General features: G+C 43.7%; 1 long non-coding RNA gene across 3 annotated transcripts in view; it reads left to right on the forward strand.

Moving 5' to 3' along the window:
* Positions 1-14,032, forward strand: part of LOC146382843 (uncharacterized) — a 31,117-nt gene that overhangs the window by 11,834 nt on the left and 5,251 nt on the right. For all 3 annotated transcript variants that reach the window (XR_014800680.1, XR_014800678.1, XR_014800679.1), the window contains exon 3: positions 5,844-5,953. This is a non-coding gene — a long non-coding RNA (uncharacterized LOC146382843). The remainder of the gene's footprint in view (positions 1-5,843; positions 5,954-14,032) is intronic.

Genomic DNA, 14,032 nt, shown 5'->3' on the forward strand with positions numbered 1-14,032 from the left:
TGGGTTCCAGAGCGTGGGGGTGCCTACTGGGGTCAGCGGGGGAGCTGGCCCCAGGGAGGGGCCGCTTGCCCCTCCCTTTCTTCCCTCCCCATCCTCAGCTGCCTCCCTATTCCCGCTCTACCACACCCACCCACACACGCAGGGCTTGGGGTGCAGGTATGTCACCAGGGTGCAGGGGAGGCACTCCCCCTCTGTCCCCTTCTGGCCGCCTGTGCCTCAATTTTATTCTGCAACCTAGACATCCACATTACTCACACTCTCACATAACACATACATATAGGGCCTTGGGGGTGGGCACGTTTTACAGCATCCAGAGGATGGTCGTTGTACTCCAACCCACCTCTGGCGCTGGTGCCCTACCCTCAATTTTAAATGCATTTAGACACTGAGGGTTTTCGGGAGGAGCCGTGCTGCTCTCTGAGAGGAAGCTAGTACCATGCTCTCCTGAGTTTTAAATGCACTTTAGAACAGCACACAACAACATTACATATGAGCGGGCGTAGGGAGGTTTGAGGTCTTCACTCACCCCGGTTCTGTTAGCCGTCAGGGCTGGGGGGCTGGGAGGAGGTGCTGGCCGTCAGACTGGGGTCTGGGATGCGGGGCCTCCCTGCTACTGCAGATAAGGAGGTGGTCCGCTTGCCTCCACCCCAGAGAGAAGGGTTACATCTCCTGGGTCTAGGTGCGGCTTGCCCCTCTGGGGGCGGGGGTACCTGGACCTGGGATATAGAGTATGTTTGGGGAGTGCGACTGTCTGTGCAGTGTCTATTTGTGTCTGTCTACACGTTGGGTGAGTGCTGAGTATTTGGTTGTGCATATGGGGGTGGGAATGCACGTCTGTGTCCGCGTGTGCCTGTTTGTCTGTGTCTATATGTCAGGTTGGGTCTTAGACTCAACCTCTCTGGGTACATCTCAGGCCCTCTAAAGTACGGAGGCCTATCTCCCCTCACCACACTCCCTGCCGGTGGCTGGTGCCCTTAGACGTTGGTGTGTTGGTGGTCCTTGTCATCTGGGGCTGGGCGCTCATGCATGTACCGGCTCACTCCTGGTGGCCGATTGGCGGGGCCGGGCGCCTGTGGCCCGGCTGGGCTCCTTCCGGGGGGTGGGATGCCCTCAGGCCTCTGGCCTCTGGGCCTGAAGCTCGGTCCTCTCTGGCACAGCTGGCTGCCGGCGGAGCCCGCGGGCACGCCACTGCAACCCCCTCTGGCCTCTGCTCCGTAGCTGCGGGGTGACCTCTCGTTTGGGGCTCTACTCAGCTCTTCCCAGGCGGGTGGCACGGTTCCCCCCCCTTTGGTGGTCCTCCTCGGGTCCTTGTACTCTGGGGCCTCTGGATATCTGGGGCCTGGATCTCCTCCATACCTGCTTCATACCCTGGTGGACGGGGCTATGGCTCCCCACACTCCCTAGCAGATCGTTACATGGAGAAACCTTTGGAATACAAGCATGCTGATCCACACAGGTATGCACACAGGTGTACACACGGGTGTTCACAGACGCGGACTACACCTTTCTTGGCTGCTGCCTCAAAGCACATTGTGCGCTGTCTATCTTGCGTGCTGCACAATATCGTTTATTATTTAGTATCTACTGTTATCTACTGCTAGCTAGTTTATTGTGATGGTGCTGTTTTTATTATGTTGCTCTTTGTTGTTTGCTTTCTCTTCTGTTTTTTTTCTCCATACAGGTGATCCAGGCGTTTTGTTTGTTTGTTTGTTTGTTTGTTTGTTTTTTCCTTTCTTCCCCCCCTTCTCACCGTCTCTTCTCCCCTTTGGTTTTCTTTCTCTCCCTCTCTTTCTTTCATTCTTTCTCCCTGTCCTATCCCCCAGTCACGTCTGTCCCGTTTGTAGCAACCGAAAATAAAATAAATACATAATTATAATAAAGGTCAATCAAATGGACCAATATGGCAAGGCCATGATGATCCACTTGGTAAAATAAATCCGCTTGGCATCTTTCTTGGCCTTAAGACAACAATTCTGATGGCTAAAGATCCAAACGGGACACAAAAAAAAATAAAAAAATAAAGAGGGTGTCAGTCTCCTGAATCCAAACTGGGAGCTGGATCCACAGAAGAGGGGCCCAGAAGCTGAAAGCTCTGCCTCCCATTCTACTTTTAGGAGCTCTAGGAACTACACGTAAGCCTGGAGTGTGAGAGGAAAGTGCTTTGCTGGGATAATAAGGTAGTATGAGCTTTTTAAAGATATGATGGGGCCTGAAATTAAATTAAATTTTGGATTTAACAAGAAGCTAGTGAAGAGAAGCTAATGTGGTAAAAATATAGTCTCTCTTACTGGTCCTTGTTAGTACTCTCTCTCCAGTGTTTTGGATTAAGTGGAGGCTTTTCAAGGAGCTTTTAGAGTAGCCTGATAATAATGAATTAAAATAGTTAAGCCTAGAAGTAATAAATGCATGAACTAGTTTTTCAGTATCACTCTGAGACAGGACGCTTCTAATTTTACAGATGGAAAAAGCAGCCCTACATATTTACTTATGCACGTTGAAGGACATATCCTGATCAACAATGACTCCCACATTCCTCATGGTGTTATTGGAGGCCAAGGTAATGCCATCCAAAGTATCTGTTTAGAAAACACGCTTTTAAGATTTTTAAGGCAGGGTATATGACCCCAGTTTTATCTAAATTAAAAAGTAGAACACTAGAGGTGATCTAGACCAGCTGTCCCCAACCCCCAGACCACGGACCAGTACTTGAGGCTTGAGCGTGAAATTTATGGTTTTCAGGGTTTTTATTGGTTTTCATCATTATTTTTTTTAATCGCTTTTCTCGTTAACTCGGTTTCCCTAGGTCTTTTGCCGTGTGTTATGAATAAATCTTTCTTTTTTTGGTACTGGTACTGGTTTTATTTTGTTATATTTATCCGCGACACCTTAAAGACCGGTCTATGAAAATATTGTCGGATATAAACTGGTCTGTGGCACAAAAAAGGTTGGGGACCGCCGATCTAGACCTTATGCCTGTAGTTTAATTAATTAGCATCATGTGGCTTCTTGGATACTCATCATCTACGAAGCAATGACAATATATACAGAGTTTTTTAATAATATTATCTAAAGAGAGTATAATGTGAAAAGTATTGGTCCCGACACAGAACCCTGTGGAACTCCATGAATAATTTTTCTGGGTGACAAAGGCTTAAATTATATTAGGTTTATATGCACAAATCAAAATCTGTCAGTAATGTGATTAATTGAACATTGTACTGAGGTCTAACAGGACAGAGATGAGTCCATTGTCAAAAGCTATAAGAAGATCATTCATAACCAGGGGTGCACACAAGTGGTCCGCAGGTGCGCATGCGCTGTCAAAATAAAAGACGCGCACCAGATAAGAAGTTGTAACACGCGCTTGCGTACATATAAAAGGCACTGTTTTTGTCCACTAGAGTGGGATTTTTACGGCATATTCTGCACCACATCTCTGTGTGTTCATTATTTGTTTGAAGCCAGCTCACCTCCTGCAACCACTTTTCTGAGAATGCGCGCTTCTTCTGACATTTCTTTGGAGGTGGAGGAACACCAAAGTAATTGCTTAAAGGAGCTTGCTTCTTCGACATCTTTAAGAGTTCTAAACAAATGTCTGTCCTCCTCTAGAAAATCTTATGTACGCAAACGCGCGTTGCTACTTCTTATCTGGTGTGCGTCTTTTCTTTGACAGCGCATGCGCACCTGCGGACCACTTATGTGCACCCCTGTTCGTAACCTTCACTTGTGCTGTTTTTGTGCTGCTATAATGGATTCAGATCCTGACTGAAACCCTTCAAATAAACCATGCCTCAACTGATTATCCAGCAGTTTCACAACTACCCTTTCATGGAATTCAGCATTTTGAAAAGAGATAATGAAAAATTAATTAAAGGATTGATAGCACTCATATCTCATTTTTTAATAGAATGATACAGCCTGCAGCAGGTTTGCATACCTTAGCATAAATACTAGCTAGACCGTCATTGTTCAAACATCACAAAGTCTGCCTAGAATTTTACACCATATTTGTTTATCTGTCCAATAAGGACAAAATTTAAGAAGACACTGTTTGTCATACCATGTAGAGGTATGTACCGCTTTCTTTCCTGTTTTCACTCTTGGTGCAGAACTAAGTTAGCCAACTGTGGGATGGGTAGATATGACAGCCATGGTAATCTTCTCATCTTACTCTCAGCAAGAAAGTAGGCAAGTGTGTTCCCACAAATGTTTATTTATTTATTTATTTATTCATGTGTTAGTATCAGAGTTAGATATAGTTATATACCACTGAGCGAACCTTCTAATCGGCATCTTTAGCAAACAGTGTGTATAGAGTAACAGGGAAAAGACCAGTATGGGTATATGTCATAAACTCAATAAAACTCAATTGAAATTCCATTGAAGACACGATTGTCTTACCCTTTAAAGAAAATCTTTACATGGAACAGCTTGATACAAAGATAATGATGTATTTCAGTCTTGCAGAAAGAGCAATATAACAAACGAATGGGTGAGCTGCAATGAATAACGAGATAACCTGCCTATTAAAGATAAAGCGGAGGTGTTGAGGTCGTCAGCTCCTGAGCAGCTGCTATTGGATGGCAGTTCAATTTAAGAGGGGGTGGACCGTCCTTTGAGAGTTTTGTAATTAATCAAAGTCCCCCTTTCAACTCAACTATTTCACATTCAATTTTATCTGTTCGTCTCCCACGTGCAAAGCCCTTGTGTGATGTGAGCCCGTATCTTAATTACTCTCAGATCACTGATACCCCCCCACACACACTCACAGTATCTCTTGAAGAGACAGAAAATCATTTTACAGCTGAGCAGATAAGTCCCCGTGCTCCCTTTAACAGTCGTCGTCTCCCCCCCACTTCCCTCACCACCACCACCACCCCTCGCCAAAGCACATCTGACAGTGTTTTATTGACAGACAGACAGCGAAGGGCCTTGTTCTGATAATTCCTCAGCTACATATTCAGAATACCCCCAACCCCTCCTTGCATTTGTGATGGATTTCAAATGGAGCCCTTGCAAAAATATTATAATTTCAAAGCAGACATACATCGTTAACATGTTATTAATGGCAGAGGCTGGTGGAAGTTGGCTGCTACTGTACAAGTTTTTCAAGTTGAGTGAAAGATCATTATGGAATGTGTGTTTGAGCATGGAGCATGGATTTGTGAGCGTTTATTGAAGATGTGTCCGGCGTTATTATTGACCTACTCCAGGGCCACAAATCACTGAGTAGAATTCGGTGTCATGTTCTGCTTAATGCACCATTTTATCACGTTTTGTAAGGGGGGGGGGGGCACTTTATGTTTTATGCTGAGCCGCCACCTCTAGGTCAGCATCAGTTCTAGCTTAGTCACCCAAAGAATTAAAACTTCAGCGTGGTTGGATGTTTCTTCTTCCATTTTTTTGTGGTGATACCTTTAACTTTCATATCATGATCATAGGAACCCTGTCATAACTTCATCACTGAGTGTTTTCATTTATCTTTCACAGGAAATCAAATATTTGGACACATCCATGAGCTACTGCTGTAGAAAGCAATTGCAGAGGGATGTTTCTGTTCATGAATATCTAAATGGAACAACGTTTGGACAGAGAGCATTACTGAAATCACATGAAAACATTGCCAGAGTTGGACTCTTGCTCACAGTGCACACAGTGAAGCGCCTGGAGCTGCTTGTCAGATGTTATGATGGCAAGGAGCACATACAGACTTTAGAATGACACAGAGCGTGCCTTTTGATGCTGAAATAATTATAAAACCTTCATTCTATAAATAAAGCTGCCACATTAAGGCGCAACATTTTGATACGCTAAGACATTGGTATCTTTTTTTTTTCCTACAGAAGGGAAAAAAGTGCCCGAGGGCAACGCTGAGGCTTTGAGAGCAGCTCAGGGGCTACGCTACAGCACAAGCATGTGGTTAAATTAAACAAGAGGCTGGAACAAACACAAGGTGAGCGACACAAACTGAACTGCTGATATTAAATATATTTCCACTTTCTGATCTGCCTGAGCGGCACCATAAAAGCACTTCCATTTCAGCCTGCCTCGGTGTGCCTCGTGTCTAAATTAGAGTGGTAAAAACCCCATTTTATTACAATTTAACTTTCTCATTATGGTTGAGTTCACCACCAGGAGTATAAACATCATTAGATCAACTTTTGCTGCATAAAGCAACACAAATATTCACCTGCAGCGGCTTGGTTTTTTTTCCCCCACTGGCGGATGAATCAGCATGCCGTTGTCTAATCACCTCCTTTCGCTCTTCCAGCTTGTTACTGGCTAATCATGCTCATTTAAATAGCTCACATGTGTAATTACTGCTGTCAAGCAGTCCCAAACCTAACAGGTCAGCTTGCTCAGAGGGCCAAGCCCATTATGGAGACGTTAAGTTATGATCATAGCTATAGGCCAGCTGTAGTAATACAGCCCAGGGGAACAAATGCCAGCATCTCTCACTGGGAAAATAAAGTGTTTGTTTAACATAAAACGAGGTGCTTGTATGGTGTGTGTGTGTTGCTTGGATTAGCATAAATGACCATAACTCATTTATGGCTCATCAGTGGTTGCTGTTTTCTAATCAGACCATTTAGGTAAAAATCACCAGGCTCTAGTAATGAAAGCGGTGACTTTGTGCTTCTGTTTTTCTTCCAACAGCAAATACAGTTCAGTTTTGTTGGTCAGAACAAAAGACGATGATGATGAAGAGTTGATTGGTTTTATTTTTCCAAGGTTGTGTGAGGTGGGCTAGAGCCTAGTCACGTCTTGGGAAGTGTCTGCACATACCGTACGAAAGGATGTTCTTATTTAGGATGCGGAGAGTGACACTCTGAGGATTAGCCGCAGCTTTTTCCGTATGGCAAAAGCACTCTCAGGACACCTTCAAGTTTTTCTCACTTTCCCTTTAACTCCCTCTCACTTTTCTTTTACTCTCTTGCCACACTCCCAGGAGGTGAAAGAAATAAGCCCTGAACTGCTGGAGGAGAGGAAGAATGGGAAGTGAGAACATGGTGAACACAAATTCACAAGGTGTTTCACTGAGATGTGTGTGTGTGTGTGTGTTAGCTGCATGTATGGGAATACACAGGCAGACATCTGGGGATCTACTGGTTCCTGCAGGCGATAAAATAATGTTAAAAAGCAGTGCAGATCTGCAGCTGACTGAACCAGTGTTATGGCTGCTTTATGAGCTGTGAACATCCAATCAGAGCTCTAATTAAGCAAGAACAGTGGTGGTGGAAATGGCGAGGATGTATTGTTTACCAGAGCCTCAAGACTGCACTGTGTGAACGCTGCAGCACCATGTTGACACAGCCGTTTTATTATGAGCAAATAGCTCAGATTTTTTTTTCCTTTCTTTTTTTTTTTCCTAGCGTCTTCTCTGCTTTAAAGACTCTTGGTGAGGCACACCCAGGAGACTGTACATTCTATTTCATTTCCATTTGAAAAACAGCGCAGTGGAAATGACAAATGCGTGAGGCCTATCGAGAAGCCTTCAGGGCAGTAATGTAAATAACAGAAATTAATCATCTTCTCCAAAGAGAGAGAAACATGCCTTACAGTCACAGCAAAGGTCACAAATCTGGCCTACGCCTTCACATCTTCCAAACAAGAAATGACAGACTTCTGACACGCCGCTAACGCGTGTGCAATCGTCTTCCCGTGCATGCCTTATTTTTGATTGCGCGTGCGCATTTTTGAGCTCGCCTTTGAATTTGTTTCGTTTATTTGTGTGCGAGTGTCAGGTTGTGCACGTGCATCTGCATCCGCACACACCTCTGTTGTCTGCGCGAGCGAGTGTTTGGTCGCACATTCTCAGAATACCTTTTTCTCCGAGGCTGAACCATCTACTTTTAGCTGACAGCAAATAGTTGAGCAGAACCAATTTAATCTTGTTTTTCAGTCCAGGATGACATACAGGGGAATAAAGCAGTGAAGCTTGTCCTAACTCTCCTGGTGGAGGCAGCCACTACAGGCAGACATTCACTGAGGAATAGATGGTAATTGCAATGTGTTGATTTGAACTTTATAGGCATCATGGGAAGCTATGGCAACGCAGTGTGGTATTACTTTATACTGGGCAGAGACACTCTTCAGCCCTCTTATACTTAGTGTAACAGCTGCTGGGGAAACTAATTTGCAGCTCGGGAAAATACTACCTGACAGATCGATTCACCAGTTGTGCCCACAATTAATGGACGACTCACTCTCGTGGAAAAAAGAAAGAAAGAAAATAAATTCCTCCGGGTAGCTTTGGCACAGGGGAAAGGTGGCATAAATGCTGCTCTCCTACAACTCATAAATGTCACAATTAAAACAAACCACAAGCTCTGTGTGCATTGCAAAGCCTCTTAAGGGACAACTTGACATTTGGACAATCAAGTCAAGTTTCTCATCGCGAAGAAAGTCGGCTTTTTATGTACCCTGGCGAGAGCTTGTGCGTCGCAGCGTTACTGCACTCATTTGGAGAAAAGGAGGCAATTGCGTCGGAAATAAAGCACAGGGGAATGTTGCACATATATTCATAGCACCAAGAGCAAACCGAAATAGGCTTTTTCAATGACAGCGATCTATACATAGAGCTGGTCTGTGCTGAAGTGTTGGCGGTGAAGAGCACACACCAGCTGTCAGTGTGAGGAAAGAGAAGAAAATAGCTTTCATCGCAGAGGGGAGAGGACTGTCGGGCCACTCGGAGGCAGAAAGTGAATCAGTCATACATTTTCAAATAAATTCACATGGGAAGAAGGGAATGTGCAGGAATTCAGAGTGCTACGTAACGCAACCTGATCTGCTGATGATCCCCGGGGGGAATCTGCAGATGAACCGAGTGGAGCCACAAACAACAAATCCTTTGAACTCCTGGAGTCCAAACCAGATTAACAGTGGCTGTGCACCAAAAACAGTCAATGAAATTTTAAAAGCAAAGCCTCCCTGATTGTTTTACATAACACCGGGGTAGCTGCGTTTGTGTGTCGACTCCGTCTTGACTTCCTCCGTTCGCAATGGCTGAAGCTGCAGCTTATTCTTGCCCTGTTGCTTGTGTTTTTGTTGATGGACAAAATTATGGGATTTGACTAAGAGGATTAAAATGACAGCAGTTAATGAGACACAGCTGGGACTGGATCACAACACACAAACTGTATCGCACCCCCTCACACTAACCCCCCCAGCTCCACCATAAATATAGACAAACACACACACACACACACATAATTTGGGCATGTACATCAGCGCGCGCACACATATTTGAGCTCCCTCTTATTTTCTTCACCTAAAGACCCAACAACAAGCTGCCAATCACTTTCACATAATGCTTATTACACAGGGTTTATTATCCCTGTCAAATGAACCAGATTAATTATGTCTTTTCTGATGGATTTGAAGTATTTAGCCTAACAGGGCACACTGGGAATAATAGCATAATTGTAAGCTCTCCCTAACCCCCTCCCCTGTCATGTTAAAAAAAAAAAAAAAACCCACAACAAACAAACAAAAATGCTCCATTAAATGTTCGTTACAGAGAAAGGGGCAATATATGCACATGACAATGAGACTCCGGATGTTGCAAATGAAATTCAAGGTTGAGCCACATCTCATTACCCACTTGATCCATGTTATTATGTCTTATAAAGTCTTCCACCATGACAGGATAAAAAGGAGAGGCTGGCATCGGCAAGACAACATTTTATTGCTTTGTTGTGATGTAGAATTAATGCCCGCCCGGCAGAATTGATAGTGACATATTATAATCTTGTAAAGTTGATACGTGCTAGGAAACAGCTGTCTGTTTGCACATAAAGCAGAGCTTAAGCAACACTGGGGTTATGTTTCAGTTCGCACTACAAGTGCAGTTGGTGTTTCCTCGGCACGCAGCCAGCAGCAGTAAATTCGGGAGCTGTAAGACTAAAGCAGTGAGCTGAAAGACGTCAAAAGGGTCCAGCGCTCTGAATGGAAACAACAGAATCAGATGATAATTTTCTGTGGGCTTCTTTGTCTTTAAGAGTGGCTCATTTCACACTTCATAAAGTCATCCAACCCACTGTTTAAAAGCAGTGGGTTGGATTAAGGGTTTAAAAGCAAATGATCCACATAATCCAGAAGTATTTTTTTTAAAATGAAGACAACGGGGTTGTGACAGGCATTGCCTGCTTATTTAATAAATAGTCGATACTCATATCCAAATAAGATGTCTGTCTTTACTCGTGGATTAGAATTTACGAGTTAGCAGTCAGGGGAAAGCCTACATGTTTAAAGTAACTGTGTGTAAAATCTCACCACTAGATGTCAGTACATTGCACATTTTAAGTGCGTAATTCTTTCGAGGCTTCCAGGTTTAAACCTAGACCGTTAGTGAATAAACTCTCGTACACTGTGAGAATGTAATCAAGCTGTTTATCAGAGTTAGCTAACATAATGTTAGCTTAAAACCAGCCGGGTTGTTGTCAGCGCTTCAGAGGTATTGGGGTCACATGTCTAATCTGCTGGCAATAAATATTTATGCACGTTTTAATGTCCTAGAGCAGCGGTCCCCAACCCCCGGTCCGTGAGTCGTTTGGTACCGGGCCGCGAGAGTTGAGGCTCAGGTGTGAAATGTATGGTTTTCAGGGTTTTTATCGGTTTTCAGCGTTATTTTGTTATCGTTTTTTATCGTTAACTCGGTTTTCCTGGGTGTTTTCACGTGTGTTATGAATAAATCTTCTTTTTTTCGGTACCGGTACTAGTTTTATTTTGTTGTATTTATCCGCGACACCTTAAAGGCCGGTCCGTGAAAATATTGTCGGGCATAAACCGGTCCGTGGCGCAAAAAAGGTTGGGGACCAGTGTTGTCAACTTAGCGACTTTGTCGCTATATTTAGCGAGTTTTCAGACCCCTTAGCGACTTTTTTTCTAAAAAAAGTCGCTAAAAAAAGACGTGAAAGCGCGTATCACTTTTACTCTCAACAAGCAGCGGGTGCTGTAACGCAGTCAGTTCTTCTTTTACTCTTTTACTCTTATGCTGTTTTGTGGATCACAAGGTTTAAAACTACTTATAAACACACACACACAAAGTAACTCCACCAGAGTGCCTATTTCGGGTCACTTTTGCCGGTCCAAGCCCGGGTAAAGGAGCAGGGTTGGAATTGTGACATTAAAAAAAACAATAATTGCTAAAAGAAATTTAATTTGTAGTTCTAAATAAATTCTAACTGCATTTAGGACGTTTTTTACTCACTTTATGTCTCTTCCACGATGTTATTTCTCTCTCCAACAACATAGGTTACAATTAGATTAGCATGACCAATTATGCAAATTAGGCGATGACCTCTTTTAGCGACTTCTAGCGACTTTTAGGACAGCCAATAGCGATTTTCCTTACTGAGGAGTTGGCAATTCTGTTGGGGACCGCTGACCTAGAGTACTGACTTCCGTACATGACATGAGGCTTGAAGTGAGGAGGAAGTTCACGTTGTTTCTTTCACATCTGTGGTGAAGGGAAACCCATCTCTGACGATTAAACAAGCTCTTTCATATCTTGAATCTGAAGCTAAAACATACATAAAAATTTGCACATGAACACTTACGAGTTCTCTTGTCCTCGGCCTTTGGCAAACTAAATGTGTGACTGGTCTCTCTCGGCCCCTGTATTCAAGATGGTGGGACAACATGGCAGCTTCCACAAAGTGGCGCCCGCTCCTGTGTGTAATGGTTTAATTGCACGTTTATGAGAACGTGCAAGTTTGTTAGAATACATAATCACCCACTAATTAATGTGTATTCATGAGTACAACATTGTTTTTTCTATTAAGTAAACTCAAAATAACAACTGAGGGTGCCTTTAAGGGTTTATGTTTACTCATCTTTAATTGAATTTAAACACTTTATTTTGTTAAATCACCACTTCTGCTGTACATGAATAAATATCTGTAATCTGCATGGTTGCGCTCTCTGCCTGTAGGCACAACAATGTCTCGTGTGGTATGTAAATGTCACCATGTGATATTTAGTGCAGCAATTATAATATCCTATATATGGACTAGCTTTCATGACAATATTAAGGATTGATTTTCTGTGATGATCACTGTCATGATTACATCTGCCCCCAGATTTCCAGAAAGTCAATATTTTCATTCTTCTGCCTTAATCAGTCCACTGTCGAGTAGTGAGAAATCTACTGAATCGTTCTGATGAAGATGGGGGAAGGGCACGAAATGTATTCCGCTACGTGACGTCTTTATGAGCAGCCCGTAGCATACTAAAGACAACACGCTTAATTAAATTCATGGGGGACTTTGATGGGCATACATGACAGTAATGTGGCCTGGACCATCTCGATAATGTAATATGCGTGTTAATAAAGAGGCCTCTAGTTTAAAGTTTTAAAATAATGTAAGCAACATGCTATTAAGCATGGCCCGGAGCATGTCAGCGAGAAGCTGCACTGCATGCTTTTTGGTGGCTGCCCTATGCTTTTGTGTGTGGGTGTGTGGGTGGGTGTTTTAATCTATGTGACTTTGATGCATTATATTGCATTTTCTCTTACAGCAGTCAAAAAAGATATTACCTGTGCGAGTTTGCTGCGGCGTGTTATTTCAGATTCCTCTTATCTTTCAGTCTTACAGAAAGCCCACCATGAGGTTCAGGCTGTTTTGTGGTACAGTGAAAAAAGGGGTGACTGTAGAATAATGAAACTTTGATATAACTAGTTGTGGTTCATGTTTTGAAGCGATGCTGCGCTGGTCAGTCGCATACAAAAGATAAAATGAAAAGTAGGGCTTTAAATCAGAGGGAGCTCACAGCGTTAAGGCTGTGGCCGCGAATTCTGGTTACATGGTGTGATTTGGGACCAGGATTGAGCCTGCCAGATCAGAGGGATAACCCATTGCTTCGCAGCTTTCCTGTGGTCAAGCCTGCATGACGGGCATGACATCTCACCGTGCAGTGCTGTCTGCTTGTATTAGCATTCAGCAATTAATTTGAGCACTTGTTTAGACTGTACACAGTGAATCTGCTTCAAATATTTGAAATCATGTCGCCCCTTGAAAGCTCAAGGGCCGCGGTATTATTTAGCTTGGCCCGATGCTGTGATGAATAAGTGAATTTCTGCAAGTGTGCTCAGAATGCTATTATGCTAATATTAACAGACAAGCCATCTGCAAGGAGCGTCGAGTAGGATATGCTTCTTCTTTTTTTTTTCCCTTCAGAACTATTTCTGCTTATTGGAACATAGATTTAACCACCTGTGCGCATATTTTAATACAGCATTTTCAAAAAAATCTGCGCCTGTGACCGAACAAAGTGTTCCGTAATAGGAATTGGGATACTCACTAAAATGCAAAAGACAGCACAGGTGGTGCCCAATGACCCATAGGCCCCTATCATCTCCAGGTTTAAAGCTGATTGAGACCAATGACTTTGACTCTTACAGTAAGAGGGAACAAAAAGTTATGCTTCCATTTGGAATCAGCCTGAGTTTCAGCCCACACACAGGGCACGCTTCAGTGGTCTGAGAAATTACAGGATACCACCCCTTCCAATTTCACCATCACTGGACCGGGCTGTTGCAGGCTTCTGAAACAATTACCCCAAGGGGACCAGAGAAACCTTGTTTATACCTCATTGAGCAGCCACAGTTCCAATTTAGCACAGGTAATTACAACATCGTTATCTTCTCCTAAATCTTCACCAAAGGTGCTATCACAGAAAGCTACCTTTGGCTCAGCTCGCCATTTGGACAGTGATCGAAACAAACACAGCATCAGTATGCCCAGGCATTTCTTGGACGGGCTTATGTTCGTTCTCCAGGTGTCGGTGACCCAGCACAGCCTGCTCACCCAAAACACATCAGTCACACTAACACACATCTGTCGTACCGGTCCAACCCACTCCATCACAGCACACGGCTGGTCTCTCTCCTTGAATGTTCCACCCCGCTTGGAGAGGACAAACAAATCTTCTGATTTGCCTCTAATCTGCAGTCTACCCTCAGCAAGGGCTGCCGTCAAATCGCACATCAAGGACAAGCCCTCCGCAGGGGGGCTATCCATTAGCACAG

This window comes from Perissodus microlepis, chromosome 7 (genome assembly GCF_051167445.1).
Source record: "Perissodus microlepis isolate ML-2025 ecotype Zambia chromosome 7, ASM5116744v1, whole genome shotgun sequence".
NCBI classification, from domain to species: domain Eukaryota; kingdom Metazoa; phylum Chordata; class Actinopteri; order Cichliformes; family Cichlidae; genus Perissodus; species Perissodus microlepis.